Source organism: Choloepus didactylus, chromosome 2 (assembly GCF_015220235.1).
Source record: "Choloepus didactylus isolate mChoDid1 chromosome 2, mChoDid1.pri, whole genome shotgun sequence".
Lineage (NCBI taxonomy): Eukaryota > Metazoa > Chordata > Mammalia > Pilosa > Megalonychidae > Choloepus > Choloepus didactylus.
Window position 1 is genome coordinate 245,492,308 of NC_051308.1, and position 25,236 is coordinate 245,517,543.

Consider the following 25,236-nt stretch of genomic DNA (forward strand, 5'->3'; position numbering starts at 1 on the left):
TACAGTTCCAAAGCCATAAAAGTGTCCAAACTAAAGCATAAACAAGAGAATACCATCACTGAAGAAAGGGTGATGGTGTCCAGAACACCTCTGCCAGCTGGGAAGGCATGTGGCTGGAGTATCATGGTCCTTTGCTCCCAGATTGCATTGCTTTCAGCTTCTAATTCCAGTGGCTTCCTCTTTAACAGTCTGTAGGCTCTCACTTAACTTCTCTGCGGAAAACTCTGGGCTTCATCTTTTAGGTTAGCATCTCCAAACATCTTTCTATCTGTATCTCCAAGAGTCTAGGTCTGTGTTAGCTCTGAGTCCTTTCTCTCTCTCCCTGAACTCTCTTAAGAGCTCCAGTGAACTAATTAAGACCCATTTTGAATGGGTGGGGTCACATTTCCATGGAAATAATCCAATCAAAAAGTCCCACCCACAATAGGTCTGACCCCACAAGAGTGGATTAAAAGAACATAGTCTTTTATGGGGTACACAACAGATTCAAACCAGCACACTCCATCATCTGGACCCCAAAAAGACATGCTCTTTCCAAATGCAAAATACACTCATTCCATCCCAATATAGATAAGTACAAAGTCTTATCAAAATCAGCTACAGGCATGGTAATTAAGGCAAAATTCCCCTCTGGCTGTGAACCTGTGAAACTTAGAACAAGTTATCTGCTTCCAACATACAAAGGAGGGACAGTCATAGGATAAATTTTCCCTTTGCCATAGGGAAAGATTGGAAGGAAAACAGGGGTCATAGGACCCAAACAGATCCTAAAAACAGCAGGGCATACTCCATTAGATTTTGAAGTCTGAGAGTCATCTATAGAATGACACTTTATCCTTGGGGCTTGAGACAGAAGCAGACCTACCCTTTTCAAAGGCTTGCACAGTGGCTCTGTTGTCTCCAAATGCTGGCCCTTACTCTAACCCTCCTCAAGCATCAGGGTGGCATGCAGACTCTCTGCCATCTCTGGGGCACAGGCTCTCCCCTCTCCAGTGAGGTGGTGGCCAGGCTCCCCCCAATCCCCAGGGGATGTGCTCCACCCTCTTTGAACTCCAGGACAAACTCACCCTCTCCACATGCATGGGCGGGTCCACTCTCCTGGCCTGAGGTGTCTTAGCTCCAGACCTCAGATTCCATGGTTCCACCTTTGAAGTTATCTTTCCTTCAATCTGTCCCTTTTAGTCCAGACTAGCAGTGGTTCCATTTATACAGATCACACACAAAAAATTGTTGGCTTGGCATGCAGCATACAGGAGTCAAAACCATCAGACAATAGAACTTATCACAAATCTTTTCTGGATAACTCCATTTCCAATTCCGGCTTATACCAAAATGGCTGGCTGTTTCCAGTTTTCATTAAATCCTCACATAGGGCACTATCTTCTTGGGTCTCCCTTTCTGGAAGCCCAGAATTCTCCAGAACATCAATTTCCAGTTTCTTTGTACCCAAGAGTTCAGTTTTCAGCTTATCTCTTTCCTTTTGCATTTTACTATAAGCTGCAAATAGAAGCCAGGCTGCACTTTCCACATTTAGTTTGAAGATCTCTTCAGTTAAGTATCCTAGCTCACTGCTTTCAAATTCTGCCTTCCATAGGACACCAGGACTCAATTTTGCCAAATTCTCTGCCACTTAAAAACAAGGGTCACCTTCCTTCAAGTTTGCAATGACACAGTCATCATTTCTGTCTAATGCCTCATCAGAAGTGCCTTCAGAGTCCATATTTCTACCAATGGTCTCTTCAAAGCAATCTAGGCCCTTTCTATCAAGCATATCACAATTCTTCTAGAATCTTCCCCTTATCCATTTATAAAGCTGTTCCAACATATTTGGTATTTGCAAATTGCAGCACCTCACTTCTCTGGTACCAAAATCTGTTCAGTTTGCTAAAGCTACCAGAAATGGATTGGTCTTTACAATGGGGGATGATTAGGTTACAAATTTACAGTTCTAAGGCCATAAAGCTGTCCAAACTAAGGCATCAATAAGAGGATACCTTCACTGAAGAAAGGCCGATGGCATCCGGAACACCTCTGTCAGCTGGGAAGGCATGTGGCTGGCATCTGCTGGTCCTTTGCTCCCAAGTTGTGTTCAGCTTCAGTGGCTTTCTCTTTAATCACCTGTGGGTTCTTGCTTCTTCTTCAGCCAGCTGGCCTCTCCTAGGGAGTTCATCAGTGATCTTCATCAGAGTTTCCAGCTCCTGCATCCAGCCCTATGGAATTTGGACTCATGCATCCCCAAAGTTGCATAAGATACTTTTATGAACTCTCATATTTACAGATAGCTCCTGTTGGTTCTGTTTCTCTAGAGAACCCTGACTAATACAGCCATGGATGATCCCAAGTGGCCACAGAACTTACCATAGACCTCAAATCTAATTATTCCACACAACCCTCACCCTCATGCTCCCCAACATCCCCACAGATGTGTGTTTTCCCTTAAGCTATGAGCCCAGTTTCTGTGTTCTCACTGCCAGGAGCCCTGGGAGCAGCAGAGGGTTGGTCATGTCCTGAATGTCCTGCATGTCCTGTGCATGAGGTCCCACTGGTTTTTCTGAGATTCCCTCCTCTCCCCCTTGCTGGCTGCTACATCACCCAGGCCCCTTGACTGGACATGACTTTCTGCTGAACAACAACCCATCTGTTGGCCTCTGTTTTTCTCTGTTTCATGGTTTATTAATACCTATTTAGTCTTTTTAATGCATAGTCACACTCTGGGTGGCTCACTGTTGATTTCTACAGGGTTTGATTCCCTGAACATCCACTTTCTGCACCAAGGGAGCCCTGGAGGCTCAGAGGCCGTGCCCAGCCATAGCTGCATGATGAGCTGCAAAGACATCAGCTGGGAGGCATCAATGGGCAATGAAAGCTCCCTGGGCCCAAGGCTGCCAGCAGTGTGTCCTTGTGGCTGACATCCAGAATGTCCTCCTGCCCTCTTCCCCCACACCAGAAGGAGGCAGAGATTGGGTGAGGATTTGTAGGGATGGCAGGCTGGACCCAGGTGAGGGAAATCACCCATGTTTCCTGGCCCAGCTCACATGATCTCTTGCTATGAAACTCAATTTTCTCTCATTTGCTTTAGAAGCTGGGATTAAGGCAGATGGATGGTGGGGCATGAGCTGGGGGAGTCTCTTACCCACCCCCTCTGGAAAGCAACTGTCTTAGTTTCCTGGCTGCTGAAGCAAATACCATGCAGTGGGTTGGCTTAAACAAAGGGAATTTATTAGATCACAGTTTTGAGACTAGAAAAATCCAAATCAAAGCAAGACAATGCGTTCTTCCCAAAGACTGGGGTGTTCTGGGGCTGGCTGCCAGTAATCCTTGGTCCTTGGATTTTCGGTCACATGGCAATGCACAGGGTGGCCTCTCCTGGCTTCTCTGGCTTCTGTTGACTTCCAGCTTCTTTCCTTGACTTTCTCTTTCTCTGTGACCCTCCCCGTAAGGGCTTCAGTAATAGGATTAAGATTCATCCTGATTCAGCTGGGCCGCACCTTAGCTAATGTAACCTCATCAAAAGATGCTTCTTAACAAGGTTTCACACCCACAAGAGTGGATTAAGTTTAAGAGCATGTTTTTCTGGGGCACATACAGCTTCAAACCACCACAGCAACTGTCTGATCCTTACATGGGTCAATATCACAGAGTGTGGAGGGTGAGGGCCGTGAGACCCAGAGCAGAATAAGAGGTACCTGGGACCCACACCCAGAGTGTGGCCCTGGCTGGGTAATCTCCATCCATCTTGTCTTGATGACAGCCATGCCACAGGGAGAATGGGAAGACCAAATGGGAGATAGGGACACGATCTCAAAGAAATGACTCGCCAGCGTTGACGGGGCCCTCCTGACCTGCCGGGACAGAAAGCCAATGCCCAGGAACTAAACTATCCACAGATCGACTTGTATAAGTCTTCATACACTTCATGCAGTGTGGAGAGTGTCAGACCAGGTCTTCTCAGTGACCTGCAGCCCCAAAGGGACCAAGGCTCTGAGTTCCTGGGCACCCATTACATGCCCAACCCTGGGACAGAAGTTGGGTGAGACCCTCAGGGGCACATTGTCCACTGGGGACAAAGGAAGCTTACCCCAAAGAGAGAATGAACCCTCAGCCCCTGCTCCGACTGAGGCACTGAGGGGGCACAGTTTGCAGAAGAGGCCTGCAGATGCCCTATCCTGTGAGAGCCAGTGCATTCCAGCTGCCCTCCTGGCCGAGTGGAGGAAGCCAGCCCAGGGCTCCTAAGCCAAGGAGGAGGATGAGGAGGACAAGGAGGAGGAGGACGAGGATGAGGACAAGGACGAGGAGGCCTGAGAGTGGAAGCCCGGGAAAGTTAGACCACCTGAACCACCCCCACCTGCTGTCCCCAAGGTCAGGACCACTGGCCCCAAGAGCTTAGTTTGCAAACACCCCATTCCCTCACCCCCTTGACATCTGACCCCCAGGTTTGCTCACTGTAGCCTCTGTCTCTTTTCATGGACCCAACACATCTCCCTCTTCTGACAGTTCACACGTTGTGATTCTACACCCTGTGAGGGAGACTTAATAAGGTGTTGGTGACAGTGGCACCACCTGGGCAGTTTCCAGAACTGAGCCAGGAGGTTCATTCCAGCAGATGATGCGGGTCCTTGAGCCACAGTGGGCCATGCCGATTTTCAGGCGCAGTGAGCCCTCGTTTCCAGACAGCTGCTCCTCCAGCGGTGTTTGTGAAGCCCCAGATGGGAAACCAGAACGTGTATTCGGTTCAGACCAGGGACCCACAGCTGCTTTCCCATGCAGGGGAACAGCGGCCTGGACTCCACCTTGCACGGGGCAGAGAAACTGACAGGGTCCGTGCACTCACAGCTCCAAGGGGCACGCATTGAGGGGAGACTGAACCTCCCCCAGCTCCTGCTGCCCTCGGAGGTGGCCAAGCACGGCGAGCGAAACTGAAATTTCTAGTCACAGCCAACAAACGCCTTTGGGGAGTCTCACAGCCTCCTCCATCGTGCCTGCCCCGTGGGTGACGCCTCCTCCCGCCGCAGCCCCCACTCCCTGACCTCCTTGGCTTTGCTCCTGCATGGGCAGCTTTCAGCCAGAAGCTGAGACCGATCCTGGCCAGGGCCCTGGCAGGTTCTTCTTGGCCATCCCAAGGGGAGAGGGAGCTGCCCCCATCCCCACAGGCCAGCCGCAGACCCCACCTGGGCTGACAGCAGGGTGGTGGGGTCAGGGTTTGAGCTTAGGCTCAGCCACAAGCAAGCCAGGTGGCATGGGGCAAACCCTGTATCTCCCTGAGCCTCAGTTTCTGCTTCTGGACAGAAGCTCTGATAAACATACCCATGTGTATAATACATGAGCAATAGATGAGATACTGTGTAGCGGAGGGGCCCCTGGGAGCCTGCTCAGCATCTATTCTTGCTTTCTTCCTCAGTAATGTAATTCCAATTTTATGTGGGACAGTCACGTACCCAATTAAATTCTGCCAATGCAGTATGAGCAGGAGAAATGTGCTGCTTCTAGGTAGTGGCCCTTAAAGGGTGGGGGTGTGCTCTCCACCTGCCCCTTTTCCCTTTCCCTTCATTACCTGCAGTTACCTGAAGTGCTGTAACACCTCAAGGAAAGCCCTTAAAGGGAGCAGAATCAACTGGAAGCCGCACCTCTTTTGACCTTTCCCCATCCATCTTCCTCTTTCTCTTTGGCTAGAATAAGAATGTGATGGCTGGAGCTTCAGCATCTATGTTGGCCCATGAAGTGACTTTTTAAATGAAAGTCTTATGGTAAATCTGGCATAAATGAAATATAGAAGGATCCAAGCTCCCTGAAGACACCAAACACCAGCCCTAATTTCCTATCTCTTAAACTTGTCTGGACTTAAACTAGTGCTCTGTTGGGGTTTTTTGATACATGAACTCAAACTTTATCCTGACTATTATTGTATGTGAAGCAGTGTGCACTCAACAAATGAAAGTAGCTATTGTCTTGGACCCATGGCTCCATTCTGCCTCTGGCTTAGAAATCTGGACTCATTTTCCCTCCTCAAATAAGTGCTGTGCCCATCATAGGCAGCTTCTAAAATTATCTATAGCTCACTTAATAAGCGGGTCTCTGTTGGTGTGCCCATGTGTGTGTGTATGTGTGTGTGTGCACTGCATGCTAGGAGCTTTAATAAATAACTTTATGCTGTTTATGGACTGTCTCATTTAATTCTTAACAACTACCCAACTTTCAGAAGAGTATCAGCTCCACCTGCCAGCTGAGGAAACAGATCCGGAGAGGGTAATCTGTTTGTCTAAGGTGACCTGGCCAGTTGATGGCAAATCTGCGTTCTGGCGTTCTGACCCCATGTCCAGGTCTGTCTGTACAGCCTGCTGTGACCCCTCTGACGAGATCCCACTCTCTGGGAGTTTTGTACACCACAAAGGGTGTGCAACTGAAGTAACACGTTAGGGAGCAGAAGGGAAGGGCAGGCAGGTGGAGCGGATGGGGACAGGTAAACAGAGAACACCTGTAAGGAGAGACGGCCCTGCCCTGGCTGCAGGACGACAGCACCTGGGAGGGCATCCATCAGGGCTGGGGAGCCTGCACCCACACCCCTGCCAGGCAGCAATCAACCCCCTTCAGGCCGGCAGCTATTTGAAGTCTACGACTGCAAATTGAAGCATCCACTGCATCAATGCCTGGGTTTATTTCCACTCCGTTTCCCCTGAGCCCAGTGGGTTTCTCTAATTGCATTCAGAGGCTGAAGAAGACTCACCTCAGTCTGAGCACGCGGCTCTGCCATGACCGGCCTCTCCAGCCTGCTCTGCCGTCCCTGCCACCCACGGGGAGCCCCTCACATGGTCCGAGTCTCCCACGGCAGGAGGTGTGGGCACTGCTGGCTCTGCCCCCCAACTCTGGGCAGCTCCTTGAGCCTCTCGCAAGAAGAGTCTCACTTTCCAACAGAAAGGCTGTGTGAAGGATGTGGTGCATTTTGAGGAAACCTTGCCAGGATGGCTTTTTCACAGGGTATTTGGAGTGTGGGAAGACGGCCCGGAGATTTTGAAGATATTTATGGCATCTCTTTTAAAACTTCAAGTTACCTTGCTCTTTCTGACACAGAAGGAAAAGCCCCAGCCCTGTCCCCCTGTCCCCTCCCTGTCATCACCGAGTAACTTCTGTGCTTCACCAAAAACCCAGGGAGGTGCAGCCCTTGAAAGCCATCATTTTCATGGGTATAATTTTTATGTATCTATTACTGGTTCACTGGCTCCAGGGCTTTTGAAAAGATCATTCTGCACCTCCTCTGAGATCCCAGAGGACTCTGAGGCTGCCACACCTCCACTTTGGGGTCAAGATCGGCTTTCGGTGTGTGTGCTTGGAATGGACATCCCAATAAGAGTGAAAACACTGCTATTTCCACAACCTTCCCGCTCCCTTTCCCATGAATTCACAATGAGGGAAAAGGTTAGCACATTCATACAGCCACTGTGCACGCAGAACGCTCTCTCGTCTCTGAAGCAGGGGGAATGATTCACTCCTAACCTCAGGAGACCCTGCTCCGCTTCGTGAAGACACTGATTTCAGTATGGTTTTGTTTCCTTTCATCTGTCTGTTCCTGCTCCCGACCTCTGGCTCTGCTCAAACTTCAATCACATCTTCAGAAACCTGCTTCTCCTCAGTACATCAAAAGCACTGAGAGGCTGATGAGAGCTCAGGGCACTAGGCATACAGGAAAATCCAACAAATTTGATCCCCCATCATTTGCAAAGGCACTGGTGATGCTAGAGCTACCACGTGGACCTCAGATTCCAGAGTTAGAACCCCACATCTCAGGGAAAATGCAGGAGAGCACTAAAGGTTTGGAGTGTAAGCGGGGAGACGGATCCAGGCACCTATAAAAGACTTGCATCTGCTGTCGCATTTCTGAGCTGCCATCAGCCTCTTCGGAAAGGTCCGTGAGGAATCAGCTCAGTAGAAAGCACTGGCCAAGCCCAGTGAGTGGGTGGTGGAGAGGAAGTAAGATTCATGGGTCAAAGTTCACAAGGAGGCTCTTCTCTGGTAAGAGTTTAGATGTTAGAAAATATAAGGGGAATTTTTACTTCCAGTCAAGGAAAAGTAGCAGAGACCAGATTACCCCTTGGCTGAAGCAACCAGACATAAACTGTATGAAACAATGGCTTTCAAGGCCATGGCCATGAGGCAGTGGAGGGCAGGGATCGCTAAGAGAGGGAAGCCAAGGGATCGAGCCCTGCAATTTCCTCAGCTCACTGCCAGGGAAACCTCCAGGCAGCAGTGCAGGGAGAGGAAACCCAGGCAGAGCCTGGAGGCTCCCCGAGCTGAGGGGACACTGAAAGTCCAAGGATGCTGTGCCGGTTTGGATGTATTATGTCCCCTCAAATGCCATGTTCTTTGAGGCAATCTTGTGGAGGCAGACGGATTAGTGTTGATTAGGTTGGAATCCTTTGATTGGGTGTTTCCATGGAGATGTGACTCAATCAATTGTGGGCAAGATCTTTGATTGGATAATTTCCATGGAGGTGCAGCCCCACCCATTCAGGGTATGTCTTAATTGAATCACTGGAGCCATATAAAACATCTGATAAACAGAAGGAACTCAGAGCTGCAGTTTACAGAGATTTTTTTAAGATGGCTGTTGAAAGCTGATGCTTTGGAGAACGTCATTTTGAAATGCAACCCGGGAGCAAGCAGATGCTAGGCACGTGCCTTCCCAGCTAACAGGTTTTCCAGATACCAATGGCCTTTCTCCAGTGAAGGTACCCAATTGTTGATGCCTTATCTTGGAAACGTTGAGGCCTTAAGACTGTAACTATGTAACCAAATAAACCCCCTTTATAAAAGCCAATCCATTTCTGGTGTTTTGCAAAGCAGCAGCATTAGCAAACTGGAATAGATGTCAAGGCAGCTAGAGTTTGTGGGGCAGAGAACAAGAGATCAGAGAGCTGTACAGAAAGAGACATCCAAAAATTTGCGGAGGGTCCCCCTGGTCTTGAACCAAGTGCTAATAAATAGTGTGGGGAGGGGGGAAACTAACTGAGGCTGGGGAAAGAACCACCCAGAAGGATTAGAGAAGCAACCCCTAAAGGACAAATCAGGCTGAGAATTGTGCATGTCCCCACCTGCCAGCCTGGGAAATGTCACAGTTCATGGGGCAGAGAGCAGGGTGCTCAGAAGGGCTTTGCCTCTGCCTATGGCAGGGCAAAATCAGCCCCAGATTAGACACTGCTCTGGACCAGTGTGACAAAGTCCAAAAGCAGGACCAAAGGATCAAACCATTCCTAGGTAACATAATTGTATGTTATAGGAAAACATTCAAGAACATTTATAGGAAGACAAAATATATAGCAACTGATAAGGTGAAATTTACAATATTTAGCATCCAATCAGAAACTAAAACTACCAGGCATGCAAAGGAGCAAGAAGCCAACACAGATTATAGAATTAGCGCACACAGCATAAAACAGTTATATCTGTATTCCAGATATTCAAGAAGCTGGAGCAAAGATTGAGCATGTGAGTTTAGGGACACAGATAAAGATCCAACTTCTAGAGAATAGAAACTATAAGTGTCTGCAGTGAAAAAATACACTAGATGGGATGAATAGCAAACAAATTACTGCAGAAGAGAAGACGAGTGACTGTGAACACATAGAAATACAAGCTATCTATAATGAAACCCACACAAAGGAGAAATAGAGGGAAAAATTTACAGGGTATCAATGAACCATGAGAACATTTCAGACAATCTAATTTTGATGAGATTCTTACAAAAAGAAGCAGGGGCAAACAAAAAACATATTTGGAAGGATATTGACCAAAAATTTCTCAAATTTGATGGAAACTATAAACTCATAAATCCAAGAATCTCAACAAACCCCAAACAGAAGAAACATGAACAGAACTCTCCCAAGGCAAATAATAATCAAATTGCTCAAAACAAATGATAAGAATAAAGTCTTAAAAGCGACCAGAGAAAAAAGACAAATTACAACTAGATATAAAAAGAAAAGGATGGCAGCAGATTTCTCTTCTGAAAAATAACGTGAGCTAAAAGTTCATGAAACAATGTCTTTAGAGTACAGAAAGAAAAAGTGTGAACCTAGAATTCTATACCCAATGAAAATAACTCTCAAAAATGAGGGCGAAAAAAGATTATTTTAGCCATACAAAAAATGCTGAAAACATCTATCACCAGAAGACTTGGAATTCAAGAAGTGGTAAAAAAAAATCACTTCCAAGTAGACTTAGAAAGTATTGGAAAATGAATGAAAATGAAATTTGTGGAATACAGCTAAAGCAGTTATTGGAAGTAAATTTATAACACTAAAATGTCGAAATTATAAAAGAAGAAAAGTCCTAAATCAATGACCTCAGCTTCCTCCTTAAGAAACAAAGAAAAAAGAGCAAATAAAACCCAACCTAACCAAAAGAAAGGAAATACATAAAAATGATCAGAATGGAAATCAATGAAATAAGAAACAAGAAAACCATGCAAAACATCAATGAAAATAAGAGCTGGTTCTTTGAGATCAATAAAATTTGAAACCTCTAGCCAGACTGATCCCACAAACTATAGATAAGACACGAATCATGAATATTAGGAATGAGAGAGGTGACATCACTACAGATGCTACAGAGGACTATGAGCCACCATTCCCGTGCTGTGCTTCTTCTCTTGGAGAGTCCAGGGTCCAGGTCTAAGGCATTGTCCCTGATGCATCTCCACTCCTGCCCCACTCCCTACCTGCACAGCAACCTCTGCAGGAGGAACATGCACGGCCATGCCTGGACCCAGATGCCAGGTCAGCCCAGCCACTGCACCATACTCTTGAGATGAGCTCATGGCCACTCTGAATTCTCTTTCCTCTTTCCAGCAGAATGTGTCCCATGTTGACCTTGCTTGGTTTTGTTTGCCCAGTGGTTTGGCCGTGCATTTAATCCCAGGCTTTCAGTGTTCTCCTGATGCAGGGGAGGAGGCAGAAGTGTGGCCCACAGTGACCACTGAGGTGTCAGGAATTGGTGCCCAGATTGCACAGTCCCATTCCTCTGGGCAGACAGTGGGGCAGAAGGTGGATGAGCTCACTCAGGACCCCAGAGACCCCTGCCTTTGAGGGGACCATTTCCTGCTAGAGCAGCAGTTTTGTCTCACACTTAGCTCATTAGTTCCTCTGGGAAACAGAACCCTCTGGCCTGTAATTAGACTCACACTATTTATCTAATACTTTATTTTCAGACATCCAAGTGTGAGGACTCTGATTAGCAAAAAATGATATCATCCCTGAAAATTTCAGGTTGGTTCACCAATCAGTGTCTCAGGAGGAAAAGTTTCATGCCTATTTTTTCCCAGTCTCTTCTTAGTATCATTTAATTAGTGGTCTAGGGCAAAGTCAGGGGTGGGGGGTGGGGCTGGCAAGGAAAAAACTTCCTAAGATTATTTTTTTTCCTGGCTACAGAGGGAGGAGAAACTTTATTGGGAAATTTTTTTGTGCCTCCCTGTATTAATTTTCTACAGTGCATAATCAGTTACCACAAATTTAGTAGCTTAAAATGATGCCCATTTATTATCTCACAGTTTCTGTAGGTCCGAAGTCTAGGCAGGGTCTTCTACTTGGGTCTCACAAGGCTGAAACTGAGGTGTCACCTAGGCCGTGTTCTCATCTGGTGACTTGACTAAGGAAGAGGATTGTTGAAAGAATTCAGCTCTTCGTAGTTGTAGGAGCAAGGTCCTCACTTTCCTGCTGGCTGTGGATGCCATCTGCAGCCCTCACCACAAGGCATAGGCACGGCAGCCCACATGTGGCAGTAGGAGAATCCCCCTTCCTGGGTAGAGCCTGGACCTTCTTTGAAAGGCTTTGCTTGATTAGAACAATCCCACCCAGGAAAATCTCCCTTTGGATTAATGTTTAAGCCAACTGTTCAAGGACCCAAGTTATAGCTGCAAAATTCTTTCACCTTTGCCATGTAGTTTAACCTAATCCCAGGAGTACAATCCCAACACATTCATAAACCCACTGTGCCAGTTTGGATATTTTATGTCCCCCAAGAAAAAGCCATGATCTTTCAATCCAACCTTGTGGGATATTTGGATTAGGTTGTTTCCATGGAGATGTGACCCACCCAACTGTAGGTGATAACTCTGATTGGATAATTTCCATGGAGGTGTGGCCTCACCCATTCAGCGTGGGTTTTGATTAGTTTACTGGAGCCCTATGAGAGCTCAGACAGAAAGAGCTCAGCACTGCAGCTTTGAGAGATATTTTGGAGACAGCGTTGAAAGCAGACTTTTGCTAATGCTTTGGAGATGCTAGCACAGAGTTTGCTCCGGAGAATCTAAGAGAGGACAAAATGCCCCAAGAGCAGCATTTTGGAGAATGCTGTTTTGGAAACACAACCTGGGAGCAAAGGAAGAAAATGCCAGCCACGTGCCTTCCCAGACAACAGAGATGTTCCAGACGCCATTGGCCATGCTTCAGGGAAGGTAATCAATTGTTGATGCCTTACCTTGGACACTTTATGGCCTTGAGAGTGTACCCGTGTAACCAAATAGCTCCCTTTATAAAAGCCAATCCATTTCTGGTGTTTTGCATATTGGCAGCATTAGCAAACTGGCACACCCACCCACACTCAAAAGGAGGGGATTATATAGAGCAAATTCCAGGGTCAAGACTCTTGGGAGCGATATTGGAATTCTAACACACTCCCCTAGATCAAAAACTTAAAAAAATGAAAATAAAGAAAAGAACAAAGGCTAGATTACACTCATTGTTAAGAAAGCTCTGTGCAGCCGAGGCCTCTCAGTTGGAGACCTGGGTGTTTTGAACCCACCTCTATGCTCCACTTTTCCTGATGTTTGCAGGCAGGTTCAGCCTTTCGGTGGACACAACCTTCCCAGCACCGTCCTCATAACCTACAGCCGTGGGACTCATCACCTCTAGCAAATGGCAGAGAGCTCTCGTGCCCTTGGCCATATCCTTCGTTACACCTAGAAGGATGACGTATGTCTTTAGGGGCATGTGCCAGTAGCAAGTCAGGGGTCCTGGGTTGTCCACCCTGAGTGGGCAGCATCCCCGAAGCCCTTAAAGAGAGACCCATTTAGCCGGAAAGATAATAAGAGGAGCCTCGGGCTGGGGAGGGAGGGGGCCAGGGAGCTGTTGTGCTAAAGCATTCGAGGACCATCTACAAGGAAGGAGAACATTTAATCCAGTGTCAGACCCCAGCAGAAAATCTCAGAGGAGGAGGCAATCCCGGATCTTGGAGGAGGAGACGCCCAGATTTTCCAAACTTCGTCCTGCCCCTCTCTGTTCCCTGAGGCAGGACCACTTTGGGTGCAGGGAGCTGTGGGCGAGTTCTGCTCCACCACCTTCCATCTGAGCAGGCAGAAGGAGCTCACTTCACCTCTCCAGCCTCGGCTTCCTCCTCTGTAAACATGGCTGGTGACAGCATCTACCCAGCAGGTTGTCAAAGCTTGAGGAAGCGGTTTGCATGCTGTGAGGTCTACACAGAAAGTCATTGCTGTCCCCATGATACAAAGAGGCCCCAAAAGAGAGTCCAGCAGCAGCAGCCCTCAGTGACTGTGCCTTCTCCAGGTCATATAGTGGTCAGCCAGGTGGATTGGTCATAACTTTATCTGGAACAAGACCAAAAAGAGACCGTCCATCTTTCCAGCTCTGCACGGGGTAAAGACATGCAGACACAGCTGAAGCAGGGCATGATGTGCTTGCTCCTTCGGCTCCAGAGGTCTGGTGAGCCTTGCCCAGGATTTTTTTTTTTTAAGTTCAGTTTTATTGAAATATATTCACATACCATACAATTATCCATGGTAAACAATCAACTGTTCACAGTATGATCATATAGTTATGCGTTCATCACCACAATCTATTTCTGAACATTTTCCTTACATCAGAAAGAATCAGAATAAGAATAAAAAATAAAAGTGAAAAAAGAACACCCAAAACATCCCCCCATCCCACCCTGTTTGTCATTTAGTTTTTGTCCCCATTTTTCTACTCATCCATCCATATACTAGATAAAGGGGGTGTGATCCACAAGGTTTTCACAATCACACTGTCACCCCTTGTAATCTACATTATTGTATAATTGTTTTCAGGAGTCCAGACTGCTGGGTTGGAGTTTGGTAGTTTCAGGTATTTACTTCTAGCTATTCCAATACATTAAAGCCTAAGAGGTGTTATCTATATAGTGCGTAAGAATGTCCACCAGAGTGACCTCTCGACTTCATTTGGAATCTCTCAGCCACTGAAACTATTTCGTCTCATTTCACATTCTCCTTTTGGTCAAGAAGATACTCTCAATCCCACGATGCCAGGTCCAGATTCATCCCCGGGAGTCATATTCTGCATTGCCAGGGAGATTTACACCCCTGGGAGTCGGGTTCCACATAGGGGGGAGGGCAGCGAGTTCACCTGTCGAGATGGCTCAGCTAGAGAGAGAGAGGGCCACATCTGAGCAACTAAGAGGTACTCAGGGGCAGACTCTTAGGCACAATTATATGCAAGTTTAGCCTCTCCTTTGCTGTAACGAGCTTCATAAGGGCAAGTCCCATGATCGAGTTGCCCAGGATTTTGCAGGACTGATTACCTTGAGTTGAGAGCTGCTCACTTCAGGCAAAGCTGTCAGGGGCCCCCATGGAGCTGGCAGCTGGACCATCTTCTCCACCAGGGCACAGTGGCATCCCTGACTGTGTGCAGTGCAGGTGTGCCCCAGGGAGGGCAGTGGGAAGAAGTCCAGTGTGGTCAGAGAAGCAGAGGGCAGCTCAGGGACGAGAGCCCGCTCCTGCCTCAGCCAGCCCTACCCACCCACCCTGGCACAGGTGTGAGTAAGGAAGGGGCCTTGTGGGCTTGGAGACCACCAAGTTGTCACCTCCCCCTCTTTCACCTCTTCTCTGGGGTCCTGCCTCTGCTGCAATCTCAAAATGGGGGTGGGCATTAGGTCGGAAGCCTCTCGGAGAGCCGGGAACCAGAGCTGACGCTTAGGAAGCCTCAGGAAGAGGGCGGAGGGCCCAGGAGCCCGGTGGGTTCTGCTGTCCATGGAAGACGATGGAGCGGATTCCCCCACTCGCCGTGGTGGGGGCCCTGGCCGGCCTCTGTACACGCTCAGCCCTCGCTGGCAGGAGCAGAGGTGCCAGGTGGCCGCCATTGCCCTGAGATCAAAGGCAGCAGCAGGCGAAGCTGGGGGGCTTGTACCTGCACCCCCAGGGGCCCCAGCTGCACCTTCTGCCCTGCTCGCTGTTGCTGCTGCTTCGAAGCCGGCCTCGGAGCATCCCCAGATCCGTGTCTGGTCCAATGTCACATCTTCCCTGGCTCGGAGCTTCCTGCTTCCCTCTTATAAGGATCGTTGTGATGACACTGCACTTGCCGGATATCCAGGATGACCTCCCAGCTCACAACCTTAGCTTAATCACATCTGCAAAGTCCTGTTTGCCAGGTGAGGTCACTTGTTCACAAAGTCCAGGGGTTGGGATATGGGCATCTCGGGGCATCTCAGCCAACCATACCCTGCCCTCCAAGATTCTCTCTCAGCTCCTGCCATCCTCGCCCCCTCCTGCCCACACACACGCCCCACCCCCCACCCTTCCTGCAGCCCACCCAGGGGTTCAGCACGTGAAGGCTGGTGCTGGTGGGCGGGCTCGGGCTGCTCGGCAGCACAGGGGCTTGGGGACCACAGGGCAGCCCCAGCCCTGGACTCTGTGTCTCCCCTCCTGCTGGCAAGAAGCCTTTGATTGGTGCTCTGGTTGCTGACTCATTGGCTCAGGTTCAAACCCAGAGGCCACACCCAGTCTCCAAGGTCAGGGATAGCAGCCCCCCACCACCACCACCATGCTGCTCTCCAGCCCCCCTCCTGTCCCTTCCTCCCGCCCGGGTTTCCCAGGCTTGCTGAGCCCCAAAGCCCCTCCTGTTCTCCTGATACTCTCCAAAGCTCCTAGCGCAAGGCTGCCTCCTCCTCCAGGGAGTCCTCCCTGACTTCCTCTGGCTCCTTCCCTGTGTGGACTGACACCTCTCCTGATTGGAGGCGAGAAGCAGGGAGGATGGGAGAGGCATTTGGCATTTTGTGATTGGTGGACATAGGAGGGCAGATTCCCCAGTTCTTACCCACGGTCGCCTCCCCCAGCAATGGATCTTAGAATCCACGAGCAATTAGTGATACGTCTGCCCTGATAATAATCCCCAAAGGGACCGCATTTCCAGTGCTCATCAAAAACTTATTTATTTCTCATTGGCCACAGGAGCAGGTGCTCAATTCCCCTCATTTTATAATGAGGAAACTGAGGCTCAGAGAGGCTGAATTATTTGTCAAAGGCCAAGCAGCTCCTAAACAGCTGAGCCCAACTTACATCCTGCATCCAGCCCTGGGAGATGCCACCAACAGGGGGCAGGAGGGGGGCTCCCAAATAATGCTTCCGGACGAGGGCCCTCCCCTGGGGAAATCGGGGACGTGGCCAGCATGAGCTGGGCCCTGGGAAGGCGGACCCGGCCGACTGGCTGTGTTGGCGTCTCTTCTCTCCAGCCTGGCTCCGGCCTCCTCAAAGGCAGCCACAGAACATCACCAGTCCCGGCTTCCCAGCCGGGCACAGGGCCTGGTCCCACGGAGGCCTGAGAGCAGGGTGGTGAGCCGAGCAACTGCACTGTGACACAGACAGACAGACAGACAGAGAAAGGGAGGGAGAGAGCAAAAGGAGGTTGGCAGGGGGAGGGAGAGAGAGGGAGAACAGGAAACAGAGAGAGGAGAAAGACAGAGTTTTGCTTTTGTGGTTAATTCTGTGATTGTAGAAAGCAGCAAATCTTGGGCTGAACCTGTCTCCTTGAGGCCGTTGGCGTTTCCTCAGGCTCTGTCTCAAGGACCAACGGGCAGGATGGCACTGGAGGCTGCGGAGTGTCAATTAGTGGCAGATTATAACTTCTGCACTCGCATCATGTGCTTCCGGGGACCTGGGGCTCTGGCACAACCTGTCAGAGGTCGACTGCCCTCATCAGAAGAGCCTCTTGTGTTCTTAATACCAATTTATGGGCACATTTTCAACGCTAAGAAAAGAATCTTTCAAGCTGGCTTTTTTAAAGATGCTGAAGAGTCTACCTGGAAAATGGCAAAGCGGGCGGTTAGGCCGGCCTGTCTCCGTGCTCCAGACGTCAGCTGCCCGCGGCACATAAAGCCTGAAGCAGGGCAGGTGGGCAGGAGTGGGACAGCCTGTGCTGCCCCTTGGGCTACCCCACTGCCTCTCAGACCCTCTGCCGCTTCCCCCACAACCTCCCACTGCCACGGGGGCTCGTCACCACTCACAGAGAAGGGGCTTGAGGCCCAGTGAGGCCCTGGGACTTGGGTGGATGGGACCGGGCATTCCCTGGGGGCATCTGGCTGCCAAGCCCATCCTTGGCCACCTGCAGAAGCTATTCAAGGAGCTCCAGGTTGGAGAAAGGACCCTGGGACTCCTGCAGTGGACGGGGGGCTGATGGGGTGAGGGGACAGGGCGCCCTGTGGGAGGCGGTGTCGGCTCAGCCAGAGGCCGAGCACCCAAGACCAGCCTGGGTGAGCATTTGGACACCGGGCACTCGGCCCCCCGGGCACACAAGCAGCTCGGCCGCCCTCTGGCCCCTCCGGCCACCCCCGTCTCAGAGGCAGATTTCCACTTGAGTCCCACAGTCACCGCCCCTCCCACGCTCTTGGTGAGGAAGGGGCCATGTGACCTCACCCGGCTATGGGCTGGGGAAAGGGACCTGGTCCTGGGCCCAGGAGGGCCGAGGGGCACAGCCCACCGGCCACCACTCCCCACAAGGCCTCCAGCGGCAAGGGTCGGCCCGGGCTGCATGACACTGCAACTCCTAGGAAGGGGCAGCGAGAGGCCAGCAGCCAAGGTGAGGGCCACGGCCACGGCCACGGCTGCCCGGGCTCCTGCACGTCCAGCCCCCATGGGGTTCCCCCCACATGTGCAAGGCCCAGGCCTGCTCCACTGCCGTGGCTGTGAAACACGGAGCTATCCTTGCATGTGGTGGGTAAGGGGCCACTGTGCCCAGGCCTGGGAATGCCCTCTGCCCTCCCCAGGGCCCAGCAGATAAAGTGAGGGAGGCCCAGCAGGCACCCCCAGGCCCGGGGCCACCAGCGGTGCTGCCTGACAAACACCCTGCGTACCCCTGCCCCACACCCATGGCATCTCATGTGACAGGAGTAGACGCCAGAGTTCCGGCCTGTCTTAGCTGCTGGAACAAACACCAAGACTGGGCGTCTCTAAGAACAGACATTTACTTTCTGATGGTTCTGGAGGCCGGAAGTCCAAAATCAGGCCCTCAGCTGGGCTGTGCTCCCTGTTCCAGAGGAGGGCCTCCTCCACGCCTCTCCCCTGGCCTCCGGGGAGGGGGGAGCCAGCAACCTGTGGCACCCCTGAGCTCATGGAGGCATCGCACAAACCCTGCCTCCTTCCTACAGCCGCTGCTCTCTCTCTTTCTCTCAATTTCTTCTTCTTATAAGAGCCCCAGTCATGCTGGATCAGGGCCCTCCACTGCAGTTTCCCAGTAGGGTCACATCCACAGGACCAGGGCGGGGACGTGGATTTGCCTGTCAAACAATTAAGCCGCAACACCTTCCATTCCACACATGAGGCTCTGAGGATGGAGACACCCCCCAGATCATCTGGGGAGGAGTGGAGCGGCTGAGGGTGCAGCAGGGTCTGCCTCATGCCCTGGCACCGACCGTCTCACTGGATACTCTCTCGGCAGCAGGCGTGGGAACGGCTCTCTCCCTGCCCAGGTTCTGGGTGGGGTCTGGAGGGGTGCATGTGCTCCCACATTCGGGGAGCCAACGGGGACCTGGAGGCATAATCAAGACCCCTGGCTGACCCCACGTCCATGAGCCGTGAGCCGGTCACCCCTGGGTCTGGGACAGGCCCCCAGAAGAGAAAGTGGGGATAGGGAGACGCAGGCTGTGGGTGCTGGGAAAGCTGCAGGCATCCACCAGAGACCCTCAGGACCCCCATTCACCCCTTGCCCACCTGCTGAACCCCCAAATCCTCCCACATGCAAATACCCTGCCCCATGGATGAGATGCAGACAACTGTGGCTGACAGGGGCTTCCTGCCATTCCCTCTGTAATGCCACTGAGAAAAGAGACATCTGCAGGTCAGACCCCATCCGTCAGCACCCCTGGGAAAGGTTCCAGGGACCCCCACCATGCTTAGGAGGCAAGGAGATTTGCCCCGTCTCTGCTGAGCTCAATCAGGGTGTCCCCATCATCCTTGGCAGTCCAGGCTGGGCCCAGCTGCCTCCTGGTGACAAGCAGCAAGTTGCCAGAGCATAAACTTGGTCATGATCACTAATCCTGGGGTCCCCACGCCCACCCAGGGTCCCAGCCAGGCCACCCAGGAAGCTGGTGCAGGAGCAGCAGCCGATGACAATTTGCCGGCAGGTTTCTGGAGAATCACAGAGGGTGGCCCCCTCGGGCAGGTGGGCTGCACTGCGCTGGCCAAGGCTGCTGGGACCACCCGTGGAGGCCTGGCTGGCTGTCCCCAGGGCGTCTGACCCTGTGTCCTTCTGCTGCCTGTCGGGCAAACCCGAGTAGGAACACAACCCAGCCCCCAGCAGCTGTGGACCCCATGCCCCGGTGCCATAGTCTTGCCCACCCAGAAAGCCAGAGGCTCACCCCTGCCCAGCTGGGTTGGCTGAACCTCACGGGGTGGGGGGCGGGGTGGGGCAGAGCCTGGGGGAGGGGCCTCTCAGGGGTCCTCTAGCTCAGCTCCCCAGGGGCACTCAGATGACCCCTCCCCACCGTCCTGCCCCCATGGTGCGCCGGTGAGAGGGGAGGCTCTGGAGTGAGGACCCCGCCTCGCCACTCGGCCCCTCCTGGCCTCCCTGTCCTGAATGTGGCACGGAGGTCACGGCAGTTCCCGCCTCATGGGTCACGTCCAGTGTGTGCGGGGGCCTCGCCGGGAGCGCGGACTCTGTAGGGTCCTTTGGAAGCAGTGAGCCACCTCCCCAGAGCCCCGGAAGTTTGGGGGGTTGTATCCACCCTTGAAATCAGCAGAGACGGTGCTGGCTGTAAAAGCGGCGCTCACTCGGCACCCCTCGGAGGGTGTGGGTGTGCCCAGCTCGGCCCAGGGGGACACGGGAGCCAAGGAAAGCTGCTCACCCACGGCGCTGCCACACCGCCCTGCAGGGGCCACTCGCCTGGGGCTGCCCAGGGCCCGCGCGACCCTAGGACGCAGCGCCGGGGAGGCCGCCTCGGCAGGCTGTGAGCGGCTCGGCTTTGAAGGACGGCTCAGCGATGGCCGTCCGCGGCCGCTGTCTCCTCTTGGTTCCTGGGACAAGCGCAGGGCCTCGGAATTCGCATCCAAAACGCGGAATCTCCCGGGGACGGGTCTGAACGGCCCCCAGCTGCGTTCTCGGCCACCACTGCGTTCTGTGTCCACACAGCAGGGCGCGTCCCGGCCAGCAGCCACCCCCTGTCCACTCCCTCCCCGTGTGCTTGCAGGGCGGCTTCGGAACAGTGTTGATGAGATCGAACAAACAAACGGGGGAAGGAAATCCAATCTGCCGCTAGCCTGCGAGGCCCCCACAGCCCAGTGGCTCCCGTTCTCATGTTTGGGAGCCAGGGCCAGGCCTGGGGCGGCCGCCTTGCCTGGCCCCTGATGACGGAGCATCGTGTAAGGAGCTCAGGAGTTACCAGGGACAGAGCAAGAATTAGATGAGGGGCGGTGCCAGTGTGAGAAGTGGAAGCCAGCCAGGTCCTCGGGGAGAGGGGCTCGCATTTCCTCGAGAGGAGATGGGGAGCTATTTTAGGGTGCCGTCTCTTCCTCCCTATCACCCTTCCTGCCCCCAGCCTCAAGGCCCTTCGCTGCCCACAAACCAGGTCTGGTCTCAGCTCTGTGTCCCGAGACACCCAGAGCTGCCTCGAGAGAGGACCCAGGGAGAGGCCAGACTCCCAGCTCCACAGCCCCCCACCCGGGCTTGAGGGGCCAGTCTGGGGCTAGGGCTGGGGCTATGGCAGGGACCGAGGTGCCCACAGGCTAGACCCACTGAGGGGAAGGGAGCGGCCCCCGGAAATGAGCATCCTGCTTGCTGCCCGCAGGGCAACGTGAAAAACAGGTTAAACAAAAATAAGGGTGGGGTGGGATGGTGGCCCCCCCAGGAGAGATGCCCATGGACAAGAACCTGTGAACATGGTCTTATTTGGAGAAGGATCTTCACAGATGTTGTTATGGGTCTGCGCCAGTTTTAACCTATTATGTCCCCCACAAAAACCACATTCTTTTAATCCAATCTTGTGGGTGACCTATTGCGGGTGAGACATTTTGATTAGTTTATTTCCATGGAGATGTGGCCCCACCCATTCAGGTTGGGTCTTGATTAGTTTACTGGAGTCCTTGAGAGAGAGAGAACATGCTCAGGGGCCAACACAGACCCAGATGCTTGGAGATGCAGACAGAAGGACATTTGGAGATGCTAAGCTAAGAGATGAAGCACAGAGTTTGCCCCAGAGAAGCTAAGAGAGGACCCCCAGACGCTTAGAGAGAAACACCCTTGGAGAACAAGCAAGGATGCACAAAGGCTGAGAGAGAGAAGCTAAGAGAGACAGAAGCCCAGAGACATTTTGGAGAAAGCCATTTGGAAACCAGAACCTGGGAGCAAAGGACCAGCAGACAGCAGCCATGTGCCTTCCCAGCTGACAGAGGTGTTCTGGAGAGCATCGGCCATTCTTCAGTGAAGGTGTCCTCTTGTTGATGCCTTAGTCTGGACACTTTTACGGCCACAGAACTGTAAATTTGTAACCTAATAAACCCCCTTTATTAAAGCCAATCCATTTCTGGTATTTTGCATCACTACAGCTTTAGCAAACCGGGACAGGGTCTTAAGACGAGGTCATCCTGGATTATGAAGTGGGGCCTAAATCTGATGGCAAGTGCCCTGATAAGACACCCACAGAGAAGGGAAGGCCCGTGACAGGCGGCGGGGGGACCCGCCACGGGCCAAGGAGCACCGGGAGCCCCAGAAGCTGGAGGAGGCAGCTTGAGTTCAAACTTTCGCCTCCACGACTGTCAGACAATAAATGCCTGTGGCCTGAAGCTGCCAGTGGGTGGTAATTTGCTGCAGAAGCCCCAGGAAACTCGGGGTGCATAAAAACAGCCCTCTGTTTCCAGGTGTTCAAACTGGAACTGCACGCAGGAAGGAGCAGGGAGCAGGGAGCAGTGCCTCCGGCCCCGTCCTCTGAGGAGCAGTGGCTGGAGGGACCCCCGAGCTCCAGCAGGCGCCTCTGCCCCTCGTGTCAGTCCCCCGGGACCCTGCACCCTGCACCCCAGTGCCCTCCTGCCCAGCCCCGGGCCCAAGGAGAGGAGCCGCTGAGAGCCTCCTGTTGTGCGGGCAGCTGCTGCCGGGGCCCGGGGAATCCAGCCCCTGGCATTCACCCAGATCACGCCCTTGAGTGTGGGCGGGGCCCAGGGGCTTCTTCTAACCAATAGGATGCGGCCTGCGGTGGTGCGTCTCCCGCCAGGGCTGCTGTGCGGAGCAGCGTCCACGGGGATCCCCCCAGGGCGTTCACCAGCCCCAGGGCACCGCAGGGCTGGAGTCGGCAGCGGCTGGGGTCTCAGCCCAACCCGCAAGGTGGTCCCTGTCCCCATCCCATGGCTGTCCGTCTTCCCGTCTGCTTCCCGTCTGCTCCTCCTGGGTCGCTCCGTAGCAGGACTCTGGTCGTGGGACCAAGTGCCACACGGATTCACCCTCGATCACACCGTCCTTAGAGGTGGTGCATAGATCACTTCCCGCCGCAGACCAGGGTGAGCCGTGAACAGGCCTTAGGGGACACGGTCCATCGTATGGGGGCCCCGCTGTGATCAGGGGACAAGCATTGCTAGCCCTACCTCTCGCCCCCTCTCCCCACTTCTTTCTCTCCTCTTTCTCCTCTTCTCTCCCTCCCTCTCCTTCTCTCTCTCCCCCTCCCCTCTCTCACCCCTCTGTCACCCCCGCCCTCCCCCTCCTTCTCTCCTCTCCCCCTCTCCTCTTCTCTCTCCCTCACTATGATGAAGCTGCCCTGTTGCTGCCCAGTGGGGAGGCCCCTGGCTAGGAGCTGACAGCGGCCTCCAGCCAGCAGCTCACAAGGCCCTGAGGCCCCGGCCTGACCACCCCAGAGGCAGGAATGCTGCCCACACCCAGTGTGCAGCGTGGAAGCAGGTCCACTGCAGTCACACCTCGGAGGAGAGGCCACCGCAGCCAGCACCTGACCGCAGCCTGGGACACCCTGAGCAGGGCCCCCAGCTGAACCCAGCCGGACTCCTGACCCTCAGAAACCACGATGTAGCCACTTGTCCCAGGCCATGAAGCCATGGGCTCACACGTTACACAGCGATGGGTGACCGATACGCACGACTCCCTGCAGCCCAGCCAAGAGGGGCAGGCCCCTGGCCCACTGGACAGCTGTGCCAGGACATCGAGCAGTGTCTCACAAGGAACATGTCCAAACCACATTCTGGACCTTTCCCCAGCCCATGTCCTCCTCTGATCCTCCTCACCTCAGAAGACATAGGGGAGCTCCAGTCAGAAACCTGGGGCTGGCCAGTCCCGGCACCTCCTTCCTCACCCGGGAAGGTAGAGCCCTTGTAGCAGGGGCAGGGGGCCGGGGGCAAGCCAAGAGGGTCTGCCCTGGGTAGGCGCAGGCACTGTCAGTCTCTTCCTCCCGCTCCTTCCTTTTTATACAACTAGTGCTGTTATTTTTCTTTTTCACTTTTTTATTTATATTTTTACATTTCCCCCTCACATCTGGGTCCCCAGTGCACCAGACGGAAGCCCGGCTCAGCTATGGCTAATCTAAAATGCCATTAATATAAATTGGAGCTAATTACACAGTCCCCTTTGGCATTCCCACACCAAGCCCCAGCATGACAGAGGCCTTCTGGAAAACTCCAGAATGAGCTGAGGCTCCCAGCAGGATGCTCACCAATTCCCAGCTCAACAGCCTGCAGGTTTCTCTGGCACAGGTTGTCAGGGGGGTGAGGGGGGGATTTGCCCCCTCTTGGCTATGCAGGGTGTCAGTGTGTGATGCAGGAGCCCCATTAAAGAAAAATGTTCGGTTCCACTGTGGCAGGTGGTGGCGACAGAGCTGAGCACAGAGTCTGATGACCCACCCCCCTCAGCTCCGACCTGCTCTGCTCGCCCGAGCCCTCTGTGACCATATACTCATCAGGTCAGTTTGTCCGCAGGGTGGTGCTCCCTTCAGACCCTGCTCTAAGGGGTCACTCCCTGTGCCATGGGCTCTGGACAGGGGCAGGGGGAGAAAATCCTCTGAGCCAGAAGCAGATCCCACTCAGGACCGGCCTCTGTCCACCTAACGTAGGTCTCTGAGGTGAACTGACAGCATCCGTCCCCCACTGGGCCATGGGCTCCATCAGATCAGGGACCTCAGCTTCCTGTTGACCACTGTGTCCCCGAGACCAGCACCAGGCCTGGGAAAAACTTCTGAGCAGAGGGAACGGCTGTGTGTCCAGCTCAGCGGCTCAGGACAGCAGCTGTGCTCAGCCCAGTGTGAAATGAGGGGGGCAAGGCAGGGGGGGACGTAGGGACAGGTCACCAGGGCTCATGATGCCAAAACCGTCTGGGATGGTGTTGAAGAGGAAATCAGTGGTGGAAGACCTGGGCTTGCACCCTCGCCTCCACGCATCCCAGCAGATGCTCCTGTCCACGCTTCCTCCGTGGATTTTGGTTCATCCGTCAGAAAACGGAGACGCTGCTGCTCCATTCAGGAGGCCCCTGGGGATTAGACCAATGCAGATGTTCCTGGCTCCTTGTCTGCTCCAACCAGGCCCCAAATAAAAGCTCCCTCTGCCTATCACGACACCCAGTTCACAGCCGCCAGCTCCAGCCATGGACCAGGGACTTAGGGCACACGGAGATGGTGCAATGGACACTGGGCCTCGCGTACCAACCAGTGCTTTCCAGTAAAGGTTTAAATAAAAACAAAGCTTCGTATTTGAAGATTAAGGACGAAGCTGAAGACACCAACAGATGGATGTGGTCTGTGAACCTTTGCGTCGCTCCAGACCTCGCCGATGGAGTCGGCCCGATGGCCATGACTTAACAGCCCCCCACCCTCACCTTTATTCTAACAGGAAGCCCCGGCCCCCCACTCGGGACTGCTGGGGACAGGAGCAAGTTGGGCAGACCCGTCAGTGGCTGCGGAGAGTCACTGGCAGCCACGACCAGTGCTGGACACTTCTCCCTGAAGGCCTCTCCGTGTGATGCCGAGTTGACGAGTGCGGCTTGTTGGAAGGCCGGGAGGTCCAGG